Here is a 17,539-nt window from a genome sequence, read left to right as displayed (position 1 = left end):
ATGCAAAAGGCACATTGCCGCCTTAAGTACAAGAATAGAGACTCTTCTTACAGTCGGTGCTTTGAGCATTTCCTGTGAGACCAGTATTAGTTTCCGATACACCACTGCAGGTTCAATGTATTGCTTGGACATACACACTGACGATGAAACATAGAAACCGCATCGGAATTAAATACAAAAGGCACAATGCCGCCTTAAGTACAAGAATAGAGACTCATTTTACAGTCGGTGCTTTGAGCATTCCCTGTGAGACCAGTATTAGTTTCCGATACACCACACCAGGTTCAATGTATTCCTTGGACATACTCATTGACGATGGAACACGTGAATTACATCGGAATTAAATTCAATAGGAACAATGCCGCCTTAACGGCAAGATAAGTGAGGCTTCTTAGAGACTGTGCTTTGATCTTTTCCTGTGAGACCAGTATTAGTTTCCGATACACCATTGCAGGTTCAATGTATTCCTTGGACCATCGCATTGACGATGAAACACAGAGATCGAATCGGAACTAAATACAAAAGGCACAATGCCGCAATAACTACAAGAATAGAGACTCTTCTTACAGTCGGTGCTTTGAGCATTCCCTGTGAGACCAGTATTAGTTTCCGATACACGACTGCAGGTTCAATGTATTCCTTAGACATACACATTGGCGATGAAACATTGAAATTACATCGGAATTAAATACAAATATCACAATGCCGCCATAAGTGCAAGAATAGAGACTCCTCTTACAGTCGGTGCTTTGAGCATTTCCTGTGAGACCAGTATTAGTTTCCGATACTCCACTGCAGGTACAATGTATTCCTTGTACCTTCACATTCACGATGAAACACAGAAATCGCATCGGAATTAAATACAAAAGGCACAATGCCGCCTTTCGTACAAGAATAGATACTCTTCTTACAGTCGGTGCTTTGAGCATTCCCTGTGAGACCAGTATTAGTTTCCGATACACCACTCCAGGTTCAATGTATTCCTTGGACATACTCATTGACGATGAAACACTGAAATTACATCGGAATTAAATACAAAAGGAACAATGCCGCCTTAACTGCAAGATGAGTGAGACTTCTTAGAGTCTGTGCTTTGATCCTTTCCTGTGAGACCAGTATTAGTTTCCGATACACCACTGCAGGTTCAATGTATTCCTTGGACCTTCGCTTTGACGATGAAACACAGAAATTGCTTCGGAATTAAATACAAAAGGCACAATGCCGCCTTAAGTACAGGAATAGAGACTCTTCTTACAGTCGGTGCTTTGAGCATTCCCTGTGAGACCAGTATTAGTTTCCGATATACCACTGCAGGTTCAATGTATTCCTTGGACATACGCATTGACGATGAAACACAGGAATCGCATCCTAATTACATACAAAAGGCACAATGCCGCCTTGAGTACAAGAATTGAGACTCTTCCTACAGTCGATGCTTTGAGCATTCCCTGTGAGACCAGTATTAGTTTCCGATACACCACTGCAGGTTGAATGGATTCCTTGGACATACGCATTGACGATGAAACACAGAAACCGCCTCGGAATTAATACAAAAGGCACAATGCCGCAATAAGCACGAGAATAGAGACTCTTCTTACAGTCGGTGCTTTGAGCATTTCCTGTGAGACCAGTATTAGTTTCCGATACACAACTGCAGGTTCAATGTATTCCTTAGACATACACATTGACGATGAAACACTGAAGTTACATTGGAATTAAATACAAAAGGCACAATGCCACCATAAGTGCAAGTATACAGACTCCTCTTACAGTCGGTGCTTTGAGCATTCCCTGTGAGATCAGTATTAGTTTCCGATACACCACTGCAGGTACAATGTATTTCTTGTACCTTCACATTGACGATGAAACACAGAAATCGCATCGGAATTAAATGCAAAAGGCACAATGCCGCCTTAAGTACAAGAATAGAGACTCTTCTTACAGTCGGTGCTTTGAGCATTGCCTGTGAGTCCAGTAATAGTATCCGATACACCACTGCAGGTTCAATGTATTCCTTGGACCTTCACATTGACGATGAAACACAGAAATCGCATCGGAATCAAATACAAAAGGCACAATGCCGCCTTAAGTACAAGAATAGAGACTCTTCTTACAGTCGGTTCTTTGAGCTTTCCCTGTGAGACCAGTATTAGTTTCCGATACACCACTGCAGAATCAATGTATTCCTTGGACCTTCACATTGACGATGAAACACAGAATTTGCATCGGAATTAAATACTAAAGGCAAAATGCCGCCTTCAGTACAAGAATAGAGTCTCTTCTTACAGTCGGTGCTTTGAGCATTTCCTGTGAGACCAGTATTAGTTTCCGATACACCACTGCAGGTTCAATGTATTGCTTGGACATACACACTGACGATGAAACATAGAAATCGCATCGGAATTAAATTCAAAAGGCACAATTCCGCCTTACGTACAAGAATAGAGACTCATCTTACAGTCGGTGCTTTGAGCATTCCCTGTGAGACCAGTATTAGTTTCCGATACACCACACCAGGTTCAATGTATTCCTTGGACGTACTCATTGACGATGGAACACTGAAATTACATCGGAATTAAATTCAAAAGGAACAGTGCCGCCTTAACGGCAAGATAAGTGAGGCTTCTTAGAGTCTGTGCTTTGATCCTTTCCTGTGAGACCAGTATTAGTTTCCGATACACCATTGCAGGTTCAATGTATTCCTTGGACCATCGCATTGACGATGAAACACAGAGATCGAATCGGAACTAAATACAAAACGCACAATGCCGCAGTAAGTACAAGTATAGAGACTCTTCTTACAGTCGGTGCTTTGAGCATTCCCTGTGAGACCAGTATTAGTTTCCGATACACCACTGCAGGTTCAATGTATTCCTTAGACATACACATTGACGATGAAACACTGATATTACATCGGAATTAAATACAAATGGCACAATGCCGCCATAAGTGCAAGAATAGAGACTCCTCTTACAGTCGGTGCTTTGAGCATTCCTTGTGAGACCAATATTAGTTTCCGAAACACCACTGCAGGTACAATGTATTCCTTGTACCTTCACATTGAGGATGAAACACAGAATTTGCATGGGAATTAAATACTAAAGGCATAATGCCGCCTTCAGTACAAGAATAGAGTCTCTTCTTACAGTCGGTGCTTTGAGCATTTCCTGTGAGACCAGTATTAGTTTCCGATACACCACTGCAGGTTCAATGCATTGCTTGGACATACTCATTGACGATGAAACACTGAAATTACATCGGAATTAAATACAAAATTAACAATGCCGCCTTAACGGCAAGATGAGTAAGACTTCTTAAGGTCTGTGCTTTGATCCTTTCCTGTGAGACCAGTATTAGTTTCCGATACACCACTGCAGGTTCAATGTATTCCTTGGACCTTCGCATTGACAATGAAACACAGAAATCGAATCGGAACTAAATACAAAAGGCACAATGCCGCAATAAGTACAAGAATAGAGACTCTTCTTACAGTCGGTGCTTTGAGCATTCCCTGTGAGACCAGTATTAGATTCCGATACACCTCAGCAGGTACAATGTATTCCTTGGAACTTCACATTGACGATGAAACACAGAAATCGCATCGGAATTAAATACAAAAGGCACAATGCCGCCTTAAGTACAAGAATTAAGACTCTTCCTACAGTCGATGCTTTGAGCATTCCCTGTGAGACCAGTATTAGCTTCGGATACACCACTGCAGGTTCAATGGATTCCTTGGACATACGCATTGACGATGAAACACAGAAATCGCCTTGGAATTAATACAAAAGGGACAATGCCGCCTTACGTACAAGAATAAAGACTCTTCTTACAGACGGTGCTGTGAGCATTCCCTGTGAGACCAGTATTTGTTTCCGATACACCACTGCAGGATCAATGTATTCCTTATACATACACATTGACGAAGAATCACTGAAATTACATTGGAATTAAATAAAAAAGGCACAATGCCACCATAAGTGCAAGAATAGAGACTCCTCTTACAGTCGGTGCTTTGAGCATTCCTGTGAGACCAGTATTAGTTTCCGATACACCACTGCTGGTACAATAAATTCCTTGTACCTTCACATTGACGATGAAACACAGAAATCGCATCGGAATTAAATGCAAAAGGCACAATGCCGCCTTAAGTACAAGAATAGAGACTCTTCTTACAGTCGGTGCTTTGGGCATTGCCTAAGAGACCAGTATTAGTTTCCGATACACCACTGCAGGTTCAGTGTATTCCTTGCACATACACATTGTCGATGAAACACAGAAATCGCATCGGAATGAAATACAAAATGCACAATGCCGCCTTACGTACAAGAATAGAGACTTTTCTTACAGTCGGTGCTTTGAGCATTCCCTGTGAGACCAGTATTAGTTTCTGATGCACCACTGCAGGTTCAATGTATTCCTTAGACATACACATTGAAAATGAAACACTGAAATTACATCGGAATTAAATACAAAAGTCACAATGCCGCCATAAGTGCAAGAACATAGACTCTTCTTACAGTCGGTGCTTTGAGCATTCCCTGCGAGACCAGTACTAGTTTCCGATACACCACTGCAGGTACAATGTATTCCTTGGACCTTCACATTGACGATGGAACACAGAAATGGCATCGGAATTAGAAACAAATGGCACAATGCCGCCTTAAGTACAAGAATAGAGACTCTTCTTACAGTCGGTGATTTGAGCATTCCCTGTGAAACCAGTATTAGCTTCCGATACACCACTGCAGATTCCATGTATTCCTAGGACATACACATTGACGATAAAACACTGAAATTACATCGGAATTTAATACAAAAGAAACAATGCCGCCGTAAGTGCAAGAAGAATGAGACTTCTTAGAGTCTGTGCTTTGATCCTTTCCTGTGAGACCAGTATTAGTTTCCGATACACCACTGCAGGTGCAATGTATTCCTTGGACCTTCACATTGATGATGAAACACAGAAATCGAATTGGAATTAAATACAAAAGGCATAATGCCGCCTTAAGTACAAGAATAGTGACTCTACTTACAGTCGGTGTTTTGAGCTTTCCCTGTGAGACCAGTACTAGTTTCCGACACACCACTGCAGGTTCAATGTATTGCTTAGACATACACATTGACGATGAATCACTGAAATTACATCGGAATTAAATACAAAAGGCACAATGCCGCCATACGTGCATGAATAGAGACTCTTCTTACAGCCGGTGCTTTGAGCTTTCCCTGTGAGACCAGTATTAGTTTCCGATACACCACTCCAGGTTCAATGTATTCCTTGGACATACTCATTGACGATGAAACACTGAAATTACATCGGAATTAAATACAAAAGGAACAATGCCGCCTTAACTGCAAGATGAGTGAGACATCTTAGAGTCTGTGCTTTGATCCTTTCCTGTGAGACCAGAATTAGTTTCCGATACACCACTGCAGGTTCAATGTATTCCTTGGACCTTCGCATTGACGGTGAAACACAGAAATCGCATCGGAATTAAATACAAAAGGCACAATGCCGCCTTAAGTACAGGAATAGAGACTCTTCTTACAGTCGGTGCTTTGAGCATTCCCTGTGAGACCAGTATTAGTTTCCGATATACCACTGCAGGTTCGATGAATTCCTTGGAACTTCACATTGACGATGAAAAACAGAAATCGCATCGGAATTAAATACAAAAGGCACAATGCCGCTTTACGTACAAGAATAGAGACTCTTCTTACAGTCGGTGCTTTGAGCAATCCCTGTGAGACCGGTATTAGTTTCCGATACACCACTGCAGGTGCAATGTATTCCTTAGACATACACATTGACAATGAAACACAGAAATCGCATCGGAATTAAACACAAAAGGCACAATGCCGCCATAAGTGCCAGAATAGAGACCCTTCTTACAGTCGGTGCTTTGAGCTTTCCCTGTGAGACCAGTATTAGATTCCGATACACCTCAGCAGGTACAATGTATTCCTTGGAACTTCACATTGACGATGAAACACAGAAATCGCATCGGAATTAAATACAAAAGGCACAATAACGCCTTTCGTACAAGAATAGAGACTCTTCTTACAGTCGGTGCTTTGAGCATTCCCTGTGAGACCAGTATTAGTTTCCGATACACCACTCCAGGTTCAATGTATTCCTTGGACATACTCATTGACGATGAAACACTGAAATTACATCGGAACTAAATACAAAAGGAACAATGCCGCCTTAACTGCAAGATGAGTGAGACTTCTTAGAGTCTGTGCTTTGATCCTTTCCTGTGAGCCCAGTATTAGCTTCCGATACACCACTGCAGGTTCAATGTATTCCTTGGACCTTCGCAGTGACGATGAAACACAGAAATCGTATCGGAATTAAATACAAAAGGCACAATGCCGCCTTAAGTACAGGAATAGAGACTCTTTTTACAGTCGGTGCTTTGAGCATTCCCTGTGAGACCAGTATTAGTTTCCGATATACCACTGCAGGATCAATGTATTCCTTGGACATACGCATTGACGATGAAACACAGAAATCGAATCGGAATTAAACTCAAAAGGCACAATGCCGCCATAAGTGGCAGAATAGTGACCCTTTTTACAGTCGGTGCTTTGAGCATTCCCTGTGATACCAGTATTCGTTTCCGATACACCTCAGCAGGTACAATGTATTCCTTGGAACTTCACATTGACGATGAAACACAGAAATCGCATCGGAATTAAATACAAAAGGCACAATGCCGCCTTAAGTACAAGAATGGAGACTCTTCCTACAGTCGATGCTTTGAGCATTCCCTGTGAGACCAGTATTAGTTTCCGATACACCACTGCAGGTTCAATGGATTCCTTGGACATACGCATTGACGATGAAACACAGAAATCGCCTCGGAATTAATACAAAAGGCACAATGCCGCAATAAGCACAAGAATAGAGACTCTTCTTAGAGTCGGTGCTTTGAGCATTTCCTGTGAGACCAGTATTAGTTTCCGATACACCACTGCAGGTTCAATGTATTCCTTAGACATACACGTTAACGATGAAACACTGAAATTACATTGGAATTAAATACAAAAGACACAATGCCACCATAAGTGCAAGTATTGAGACTCCTCTTACAGTCGGTGCTTTGAGCATTCCCTGTGAGATCAGTATTAGTTTCCGATACACCACTGCAGGTACAATGTATTCCTTGTACCTTCACATTGACGATAAAACACAGAAATCGCATCGGAATTAAATGCAAAAGGCACAATGCCGCCTTAAGTACAAGAATAGAGACTCTTCTTACAGTCGGTGCTTTGAGCATTGCCTGTGAGACCAGTAATAGTTTCCGATACACCACTCAAGGTTCAATGTATTCCTTAGACATACGCATTGACGATGAAATACTAATATTACATCGGAATTAAATACAAATGGCACAATGCCGCCATAAGTGCAAGAATAGAGACTCCTCTTACAGTCGGTGTTTGAGCATTTCCTGTGAGACCAGTATTAGTTTCCGATACACCACTGCAGGTTCAATGTATTCCTTAGACATACACGTTAACGATGAAACACTGAAATTACATTGGAATTAAATACAAAAGACACAGTGCCACCATAAGTGCAAGTATTGAGACTCCTCTTACAGTCGGTGCTTTGAGCATTCCCTGTGAGATCAGTATTAGTTTCCGATACACCACTGCAGGTACAATGTATTCCTTGTACCTTCACATTGACGATAAAACACAGAAATCGCATCGGAATTAAATACAAAAGGCACAATGCCGCCTTAAGTACAAGAATGGAGACTCTTCCTACAGTCGATGCTTTGAGCATTCCCTGTGAGACCAGTATTAGTTTCCGATACACCACTGCAGGTTCAATGTATTGCTTGGACATACACACTGACGATGAAACATAGAAACCGCATCGGAATTGAATACAAAAGGCACAATGCCGCCTTACGTACAAGAATAGAGACTCATTTTACAGTCGGTGCTTTGAGCATTCCCTGTGAGACCAGTATTAGTTTCCGATACACCACTCCAGGTTCAATGTATTCCTTGGACATACTCATTGACGATGGAACTCGTAAATTACATCGGAATTAAATTCAATAGGAACAATGCCGCCTTAACGGCAAGATAAGTGAGGCTTCTTAGAGACTGTGCTTTGATCTTTTCTTGTGAGACCAGTATTAGTTTCCGATACACCATTGCAGGTTCAATGTATTCCTTGGACCATCGCTTTGACGATGAAACACAGAGATCGAATCGGAACTAAATACAAAAGGCACAATGCCGCAATAAGTACAAGAATAGAGACTCTTCTTACAGTCGGTGCTTTGAGCATTCCCTGTGAGACCAGTATTAGTTTCCGATACACCACTCAAGGTTCAATGTATTCCTTAGACATACGCATTGACGATGAAACACTAATATTACATCGGAATTAAATACAAATGGCACAATGCCGCCATAAGTGCAAGAATAGAGAGTCCTCTTACAGTCGGTGTTTGAGCATTCCGTGTGCGACCAATATTAGTTTCCGATACACCACTGCAGGTACAATGTATTCCTTGTACCTTCACATTGACGATGAAACACAGAATTTGCATCGGAATTAAATACTAAAGGCATAATGCAGCCTTCAGTACAAGAATAGAGTCTCTTCTTACAGTCGGTGCTTTGAGCATTTCCTGGGAGACCAGTATTAGTTTCCGATACACAACTGCAGGTCCAATGTATTGCTTGGACATACACATTGACGATGAAACACAGAAATCGCATCGGAATTAAATACAAAAGGCACAATGCCGCCTTAAGTACAAGAATAGAGACTCTTCTTACATTCGGTGCTTTGAGCATTCCCTGTGAGACCAGTATTAGTTTCTGATACACCACTGCTGGTTCAATGTATTCCTTGGACATACGCATTGACGATGACACACATAAATCGCATCTGAATTAAATACAAAAGGCACAATGCCGCCTTACGTACAAGAATAGAGACTCTTCTTACAGTCGGTGCTTTGAGCATTCCCTGTGAGACCAGTATTAGTTTCCGATACACCACTCCAGGTTCAATGTATTCCTTGGACATACTCAATGACGATGAAACACTGAAATTAAATCGGAATTAAATACTAAAGGAACAGTGAGGCCTTAACTGCAAGATGAGTGAGACTTCTTAGAGTCTGTGCTTTGATCCTTTCCTGTGAGACCTGTATTAGTTTCTGATACACCACTGCAGGTTCAATGTATTCCTTGGACCTTCGCATTGACGATGAAACACAGAAATCACATCGGAACTAAATACAAAATGCACAATAACGCAATAAGTACAAGAGTAGAGACTCTTCTTACAGTCGGTGCCTTGAGCGTTCCCTGTGAGACCAGTATTAGTTTCCGATACACCATTGCAGGTTCAATGTATTGCTTGGACATACTCATTGACGATGAAACACTGAAATTACATCGGAATTAAATACAAAAGGAACAATGCCGCTTTAACTGCAAGATGAGTGAGACTTCTTAGAGTCTGTGCTTTGATCCTTTCCTGTGGGACCAGTATTAGTTTCCGATACACCACTCCAGGTTCAATGTATTCCTTGGACATACTCATTGCCGATGAAACACTGAAATTACATCGGAATTAAATGCAAAAGGAACAATGCCGCCTTAACGGCAAGATGAGTAAGACTTCTTAAGGTCTGTGCTTTGATCCTTTCCTGTGAGACCAGGATTAGTTTCCGATACACCACTGCAGGTTCAATGTATTCCTTGGACCTTCGCATTGACAATGAAACACAGAAATCGAATCGCAACTAAATACAAAAGGCACAATGCCGCAATAAGTACAAGAATAGTGACTCTTCTTACAGCCGGTGCTTTGAGCATTCCCTGTGAGACCAGTATTAGTTTCCGATACACCACTCCATTCTCAATGTATTCCTTGGACATACTCATTGACGATGAAACACTGAAATTACATCGGAATTAAATACAAAAGGAACAATGCCGCCTTAACTGCAAGATGAGTGAGACTTCTTAGAGTCTGTGCTTTGATCCTTTCCTGTGAGACCAGTATTAGTTTCCGATACACCACTGCAGGTTCATTGTATTCCTTGGACCTTCGCATTGACGATGAAACACAGAAATTGCATCGGAATTAAATACAAAAGGCGCAATGTCGCCTTAAGTACAGGAATAGAGACTCTTCTTACAGTCGGTGCTTTGAGCATTCCCTGTGAGACCAGTATTAGTTTCCGATATACCACTGCAGGTTCAACGTATTCCTTGGACATACGCATTGACGATGAAACACAGGAATCGCATCGGAATTAAATACAAAAGGCACAATGCCGCCCTACGTAAAAGAATAGAGACTCTTCTTACATTCGGTGCTTTGAGCATTCCCTGTGAGACCGGTATTAGTTTCCGATACACCACTGCTGGTTCAATGTATTCCTTAGACATACACATTGACAATGAAACACAGAAATCGCATCGGAATTGAACACAAAAGGCACAATGCCGCCATAAGTGCCAGAATAGAGACCCTTCTTACAGTCGGTGCTTTGAGCATTCCCTGTGAGACCAGTATTAGTTTCCGATACACCTCAGCATGTACAATGTATTCCTTGGAACTTCACATTGACGATGAAACACAGAAATCGCATCGGAATTAAATACAAAAGGCACAATGCCGCCTTAAGTACAAGAATTGAGACTCTTCCTACAGTCGATGCTTTGAGCATTCCCTGTGAGACCAGTATTAGTTTCCGATACACCACTGCAGGTTCAATGGATTCCTTGGACATACGCGTTGACGATAAAACACAGAAATCGCCTCGGAATTAATACAAAAGGCACAATGCCGCAATAAGCACAAGAATAGAGACTCTTCTTACAGTCGGTGCTTTGAGCATTTCCTGTGAGACCAGTATTAGTTTCCGATACACCACTGCAGGTTCAATGTATTCCTTAGACATACACATTGACGATGAGACACTGAAATTACATTGGAATTAAATACAAAAGGCACAATGCCACCATAAGTGCAAGTATAGAGACTCCTCTTACAGTCGGTGCTTTGAGCATTCCCTGTGAAATCAGTATTAGTTACCGATACACCACTGCATGTACAATGTATTCCTTGTACCTTCACATTGACGATGAAACACAGAAATCGCATCGGAATTAAATGCAAAAGGCACAATGCCGCCTTAAGTACAAGAATAGAGACTCTTCTTACAGTCGGTGCTTTGAGCATTGCCTGTGAGACCAGTAATAGTATCCGATACACCACTGCAGGTTCAATGTATTCCTTGGACCTTCAGATTGACGATGAAACACAGAAATCGCATCGGAATCAAATACAATAGGCACAATGCCGCCTTAAGTACAAGAATAGAGACTCTTCTTACAGTCGGTTCTTTGAGCTTTCCCTGTGAGACCAGTATTAGTTTCCGATACACCACTGCAGGATCAATGTATTCCTTGGACCTTCACATTGACGATGAAACACAGAATTCGCATCGGAATTAAATACTAAAGGCATAATGCCGCCTTCAGTACAAGAATAGAGTTTCTTCTTACAGTCGGTGCTTTGAGCATTTCCTGTGAGACCAGTATTAGTTTCCGATACACCACTGCAGGTTCAATGTATTGCTTGGACATACACACTGACGATGAAACATAGAAATCGCATCGGAATTAAATACTAAAGGCACAATGCCGCCTTATGTAGAAGAATAGTGACTCATCTTACAGTCGGTGCTTTGAGCATTCCCTGTGAGACTAGTATTAGTTTCCGATACACCACACCAGGTTAATGTATTCCTTGGACATACTCATTGACGATGGAACACTGAAATTACATCGGAATTAAATTCAAAAGGAACAATGCCGCCTTAACGGCAAGATAAGTGAGGCTTCTTAGAGTCTGTGCTTTGATCCTTTCCTGTGAGACCAGTATTAGTTTCCGATACACCATTGCAGGTTCAATGTATTCCTTGGACCATCGCATTGACGATGAAACACAGAGATCGAATCGGAACTAAATACAAAAGGCACAATGCCGCAGTGTGTACAAGAATAGAGACTCTTCTTACAGTCGGTGATTTGAGCATTCCCTGTGAGACCAGTATTAGTTTCCGATACACCACTGCAGGTTCAATGTATTCCGTAGACATACACATTGACGATGAAACACTGATATTACATCGGAATTAAATACAAATGGCACAATGCCGCCATAAGTGCAAGAATAGAGACTCCTCTTACAGTCGGTGCTTTGAGCATTCCGTGTGAGACCAATATTAGTTTCCGATACACTACTGCAGGTACAATGTATTCCTTGTACCTTCACATTGAGGATGAAACACAGAATTTGCATCGGAATTAAATACTAAAGGCATAATGCCGCCTTCAGTACAAGAATAGAGTCTCTTCTTACAGTCGGTGCTTTGAGCATTTCCTGTGAGACCAGTATTAGTTTCCGATACACCACTGCAGGTTCAATGTATTGCTTGGACATACTCATTGACGATGAAACAATGAAATTACATCGGAATTAAATACAAAAGGAACAATGCCGCCTTAACTGCAAGATGAGTGAGACTTCTTAGAGTCTGTGCTTTGATCCTTTCCTGTGGGACCAGTATTAGTTTCCGATACACCACTGCAGGTTCAATGTATTCCTTAGACATACACATTGACGATGAAACACTGAAATTACATTGGAATTAAAAACAAAAGGCACAATGCCACCATAAGTGCAAGTATAGAGACTCCTCTTACAGTCGGTGCTTTGAGCATTCCCTGTGAGACCAGTATTAGATTCCGATACACCTCAGCAGGTACAATGTATCCCTTGTAACTTCACAATGACGATGAGACACAGAAATCGCCTCGGAATTAATACAAAAGGCACAATGCCGCAATAAGCACAAGAATAGAGACTCTTCTTACAGTCGGTTCTTTGAGCTTTCCCTGTGAGACCAGTATTAGTTTCCGATACACCACTGCAGGATCAATGTATTTCTTGGACCTTCACATTGACGATGAAACACAGAATTCGCATCGGAATTAAATACTAAAGGCATAATGCCGCCTTCAGTACAAGAATAGAGTCTCTTCTTACAGTTGGTGCTTTGAGCATTTCCTGTGAGACCAGTATTAGTTTCCGATACACCACTGCAGGTTCAATGTATTGCTTGGACATACACACTGACGATGAAACATAGAAATCGCATCGGAATTAAATACAAAAGGCACAATGCCGCCTTACGTACAAGAATAGAGACTAATCTTACAGTCGGTGCTTTGAGCATTCCCTGTGAGACCAGTATTAGTTTCTGATACACCACTGCAGGTTCAATGTATTGCTTGGACATACTCATTGACGATGAAACACTGAAATTACATCGGAATTAAATACAAAAGGAACAATGCCGCCTTAACTGCAAGATGAGTGAGACTTCTTAGAGTCTGTGCTTTGATCCTTTCCTGTGAAACCAGTATTAGTTTCCGATACACCACTACAGGTTCAATGTATTCCTTGGACCTTCGCATTGACAATGAAGCACAGAAATCGAATCGGAACTAAATACAAAAGGCACAATGCCGCAATAAGTACAAGAATGGAGACTCTTCTTACAGTCGGTGCTTTGAGCATTCCCTGTGAGATCAGTATTAGTTTCCGATACACCACTGCAGGTACAATGTATTCCTTGTACCTTCACATTGACGATGAAACACAGAAATCGCATCGGAATTAAATGCAAAAGGCACAATGCCGCCTTAAGTACAAGAATAGAAACTCTTCTTACAGTCGGTGCTTTGAGCATTGCCTGTGAGACCAGTAATAGTATCCGATACACCACTGAAGGTTCAATGTATTCCTTGGACCTTCACATTGACGATGAAACACAGAAATCGCATCGGAATCAATTACAAAAGGCACAATGCCGCCTTAAGTACAAGAATAGAGACTCTTCTTACAGTCGGTTCTTTGAGCTTTCCCTTTGAGACCAGTATTAGTTTCCGATACACCACTGCAGGATCAATGTATTCCTTGGACCTTCACATTGACGATGAAACACAGAATTGGCATCGGAATTAAATACTAAAGGCATAATGCCGCCTTCAGTACAAGAATAGAGTCTCTTCTTACAGTTGGTGCTTTGAGCATTTCCTGTTAGACCAGTATTAGTTTCCGATACACCACTGCAGGTTCAATGTATTGCTTGGACATACACACTGACGATGAAACATAGAAATCGCATCGGAATTAAATACAAAAGGCACAATGCCGCCTTACGTACAAGAATAGAGACTCATCTTACAGTCGGTGCTTTGAGCATTCCCTGTGAGACCAGTATTAGTTTCCGATACACCACACCAGGTTCAATGTATTCCTTGGACATACTCATTGACGATGGAACACTGAGATTACATCGCAATTAAATTCAAAAGGAACAATGCCGCCTTAACGGCAAGATAAGTGAGGCTTCTTAGAGTCTGTGCTTTGATCCTTTCCTGTGAGACGAGTGTTAGTTTCCGATACACCATTGCAGGTTCAATGTATTCCTTGTACCATCGCATTGACGATGAAACACAGAGATCGAATCGGAACTAAATACAAAAAGCACAATGCCGCAGTAAGTACAAGAATAGAGACTCTTCTTACAGTCGGTGCTTTGAGCATTCCCTGTGAGACCAGTATTAGTTTCCGATACACCACTGGAGGTTCAATGTATTCCTTAGACATACACATTGACGATGAAACACTGATATTACATCGGAATTAAATACAAATGGCACAATGCCGCCATAAGTGCAAGAATAGAGACTCCTCTTACAGTCGGTGCTTTGAGCATTCCGTGTGAGACCAATATTAGTTTCCGATACACCACTGCAGGTACAATGTATTCCTTGTACCTTCACAATGACGACGAAACACAGAAATCGCATCGGAATTAAATACAAAAGGCACAATGCCGCCTTAAGTACAAGAATAGAGACTCTTCTTACAGTCGGTGCCTTGAGCATTGCCTGTGAGACCAGTAATAGTATCCGATACACCACTGCAGGTTCAATGTATTCCTTGGACCTTCACATTGACGATGAAACACAGAAATCGCATTGGAATCAAATACAAAAGGCACAATGCCGCCTTAAGTACAAGAAGAGAGACTCTTCTTACAGTCGGTTCTTTGAGCTTTCCCTGTGAGACCAGTATTAGTTTCCGATACACCACTGCAGGTTCAATGTATTCCTTGGACATACACACTGACGATGAAACATAGAAATCGCATCGGAATTAAATATAAAAGGCACAATGCCGCCTTACGTACAAGAATAGAGACTCATCTTACAGTCGGTGCTTTGAGCATTCCCTGTGAGACCAGTATTAGTTTCCGATACACCACTGCAGGTTCAATGTATTGCTTGGACATACTCATTGACGATGAAACACTGAAATTACATCGGAATTAAATACAAAAGGAACAATGCCGCCTTAACTGCAAGATGAGTGAGACTTCTTAGAGTCTGTGCTTTGATCCTTTCCTGTGGGACCAGTATTAGTTTCCGATACACCACTCCAGGTTCAATGTATTCCTTGGACATACTCATTGACGATGAAACACTGAAATTACATCGGAATTAAATACAAAAGGAACAATGCCGCCTTAACGGCAAGATGAGTAAGACTTCTTAAGGTCTGTGCTTTGATCCTTTCCTGTGAGACCAGTATTAGTTTCCGATACACCACTGCAGGTTCAATGTATTCCTTGGACCTTCGCATTGACAATGAAACACAGAAATCGAATCGGAACTAAATACAAAATGCACAATGCCGCAATGAGTACAAGAATAGAGACTCTTCTTACAGTCGGTGCTTTGAGCATTCCCTGTGAGACCAGTATTAGATTCCGATACACCTCAGCAGGTACAATATATTCCTTGGAACTTCACATTGACGATGAAACACAGAAATCGCCTCGGAATTAATACAAAAGGCACAATGCCGCAATAAGCACAAGAATAGAGACTCTTCTTACAGTCGGTGCTTTGAGCATTTCCTGTGAGACCAGTATTAGTTTCCGATACACCACTGCAGGTTCAATGTATTCCTTAGACATACACATTGACGATGAAACGCTGAAATTACATTGGAATTAAATACAAAAGGCACAATGCCACCATAAGTGCAAGTATAGGGACTCCTCTTACAGTCGGTGCTTTGAGCATTCCCTGTGAGATCAGTATTAGTGTCCGATACACCACTGCAGGTACAATGTATTCCTTGTACCTTCACATTGACGATGAAACACAGAAATCGCATCGGAATTTAATGCAAAAGGCACAATGCCGCCTTAAGTACAAGAATAGAGACTCTTCTTACAGTCGGTGCTTTGAGCATTGCCTGTGAGACCAGTAATAGTATCCGTTGCACCACTGCAGGTTCAATGTGTTCCTTGGACCTTCACATTGACGATGAAACACAGAAATCGCATCGGAATCAAATACAAAAGGCACAATGCCGCCTTAAGTACAAGAATAGAGACTCTTCTTACAGTCGGTTCTTTGAGCTTTCCCTGTGAGACCAGTATTAGTTTCCGATACACCACTGCAGGATCAATGTATTCCTTGGACCTTCACATTGACGATGAAACACAGAATTCGCATCGGAGTTAAATACTGAAGGCATAATGCTGCCTTCAGTACAAGAATAGAGTCTCTTCTTACAGTCGGTGCTTTGAGCATTTTCTGTGAGACCAGTATTAGTTTCCGATACACCACTGCAGGTTCATTGTATTGCTTGGATATACACACTGACGATGAAACATAGAAATCGCATCGGAATTAAATACAAAAGGCACAATGCCGCCTTACGTACAAGAATAGAGACTCATCTTACAGTCGGTGCTTTGAGCATTCCCTGTGAGACCAGTATTAGTTTCCGATACACCACACCAGGTTCAATGTATTCCTTGGACATACTCATTGACGATGGAACACTGAAATTACATCGGAATTAAGTTCAAAAGGAACAATGTCGAATTAACGGCAAGATAAGTGAGGCTTCTTAGAGTCTGTGCTTTGATCCTTTCCTGTGAGACCAGTATTAGTTTCCGATACACCATTGCAGGTTCAATGTATTCCTTGGACCATCGCATTGACGATGAAACACAGAGATCGAATCGGAACTAACTACAAAAGGCACAATGCCGCAGTAAGTACAAGAATAGATTCTCTTCTTACAGTCGGTGCTTTGAGCATTCCCTGTGAGACCAGTATTAGTTTCCGATACACCACTGCAGGTTCAATGTATTCCTCAGACATACACATTGACGATGAAACACTGATATTACATCGGAATTAAATACAAATGGCACAATGCCGCCATAAGTGCAAGAATAGAGACTCCTCTTACAGTCGGTGCTTTGAGCATTCCGTGTGAGACCAATATTAGTTTCCGATACACCACTGCAGGTACAATGCATTCCTTGTACCTTCACATTGACGATGAAACACAGAATTTGCATCGGAATTAAAAACT

The sequence above is a fragment of the Schistocerca serialis genome, chromosome 6 (genome assembly GCF_023864345.2).
Source record: "Schistocerca serialis cubense isolate TAMUIC-IGC-003099 chromosome 6, iqSchSeri2.2, whole genome shotgun sequence".
Classification (NCBI taxonomy): Eukaryota; Metazoa; Arthropoda; class Insecta; order Orthoptera; family Acrididae; genus Schistocerca; species Schistocerca serialis.
This window is presented reverse-complemented; position numbering follows the sequence as displayed.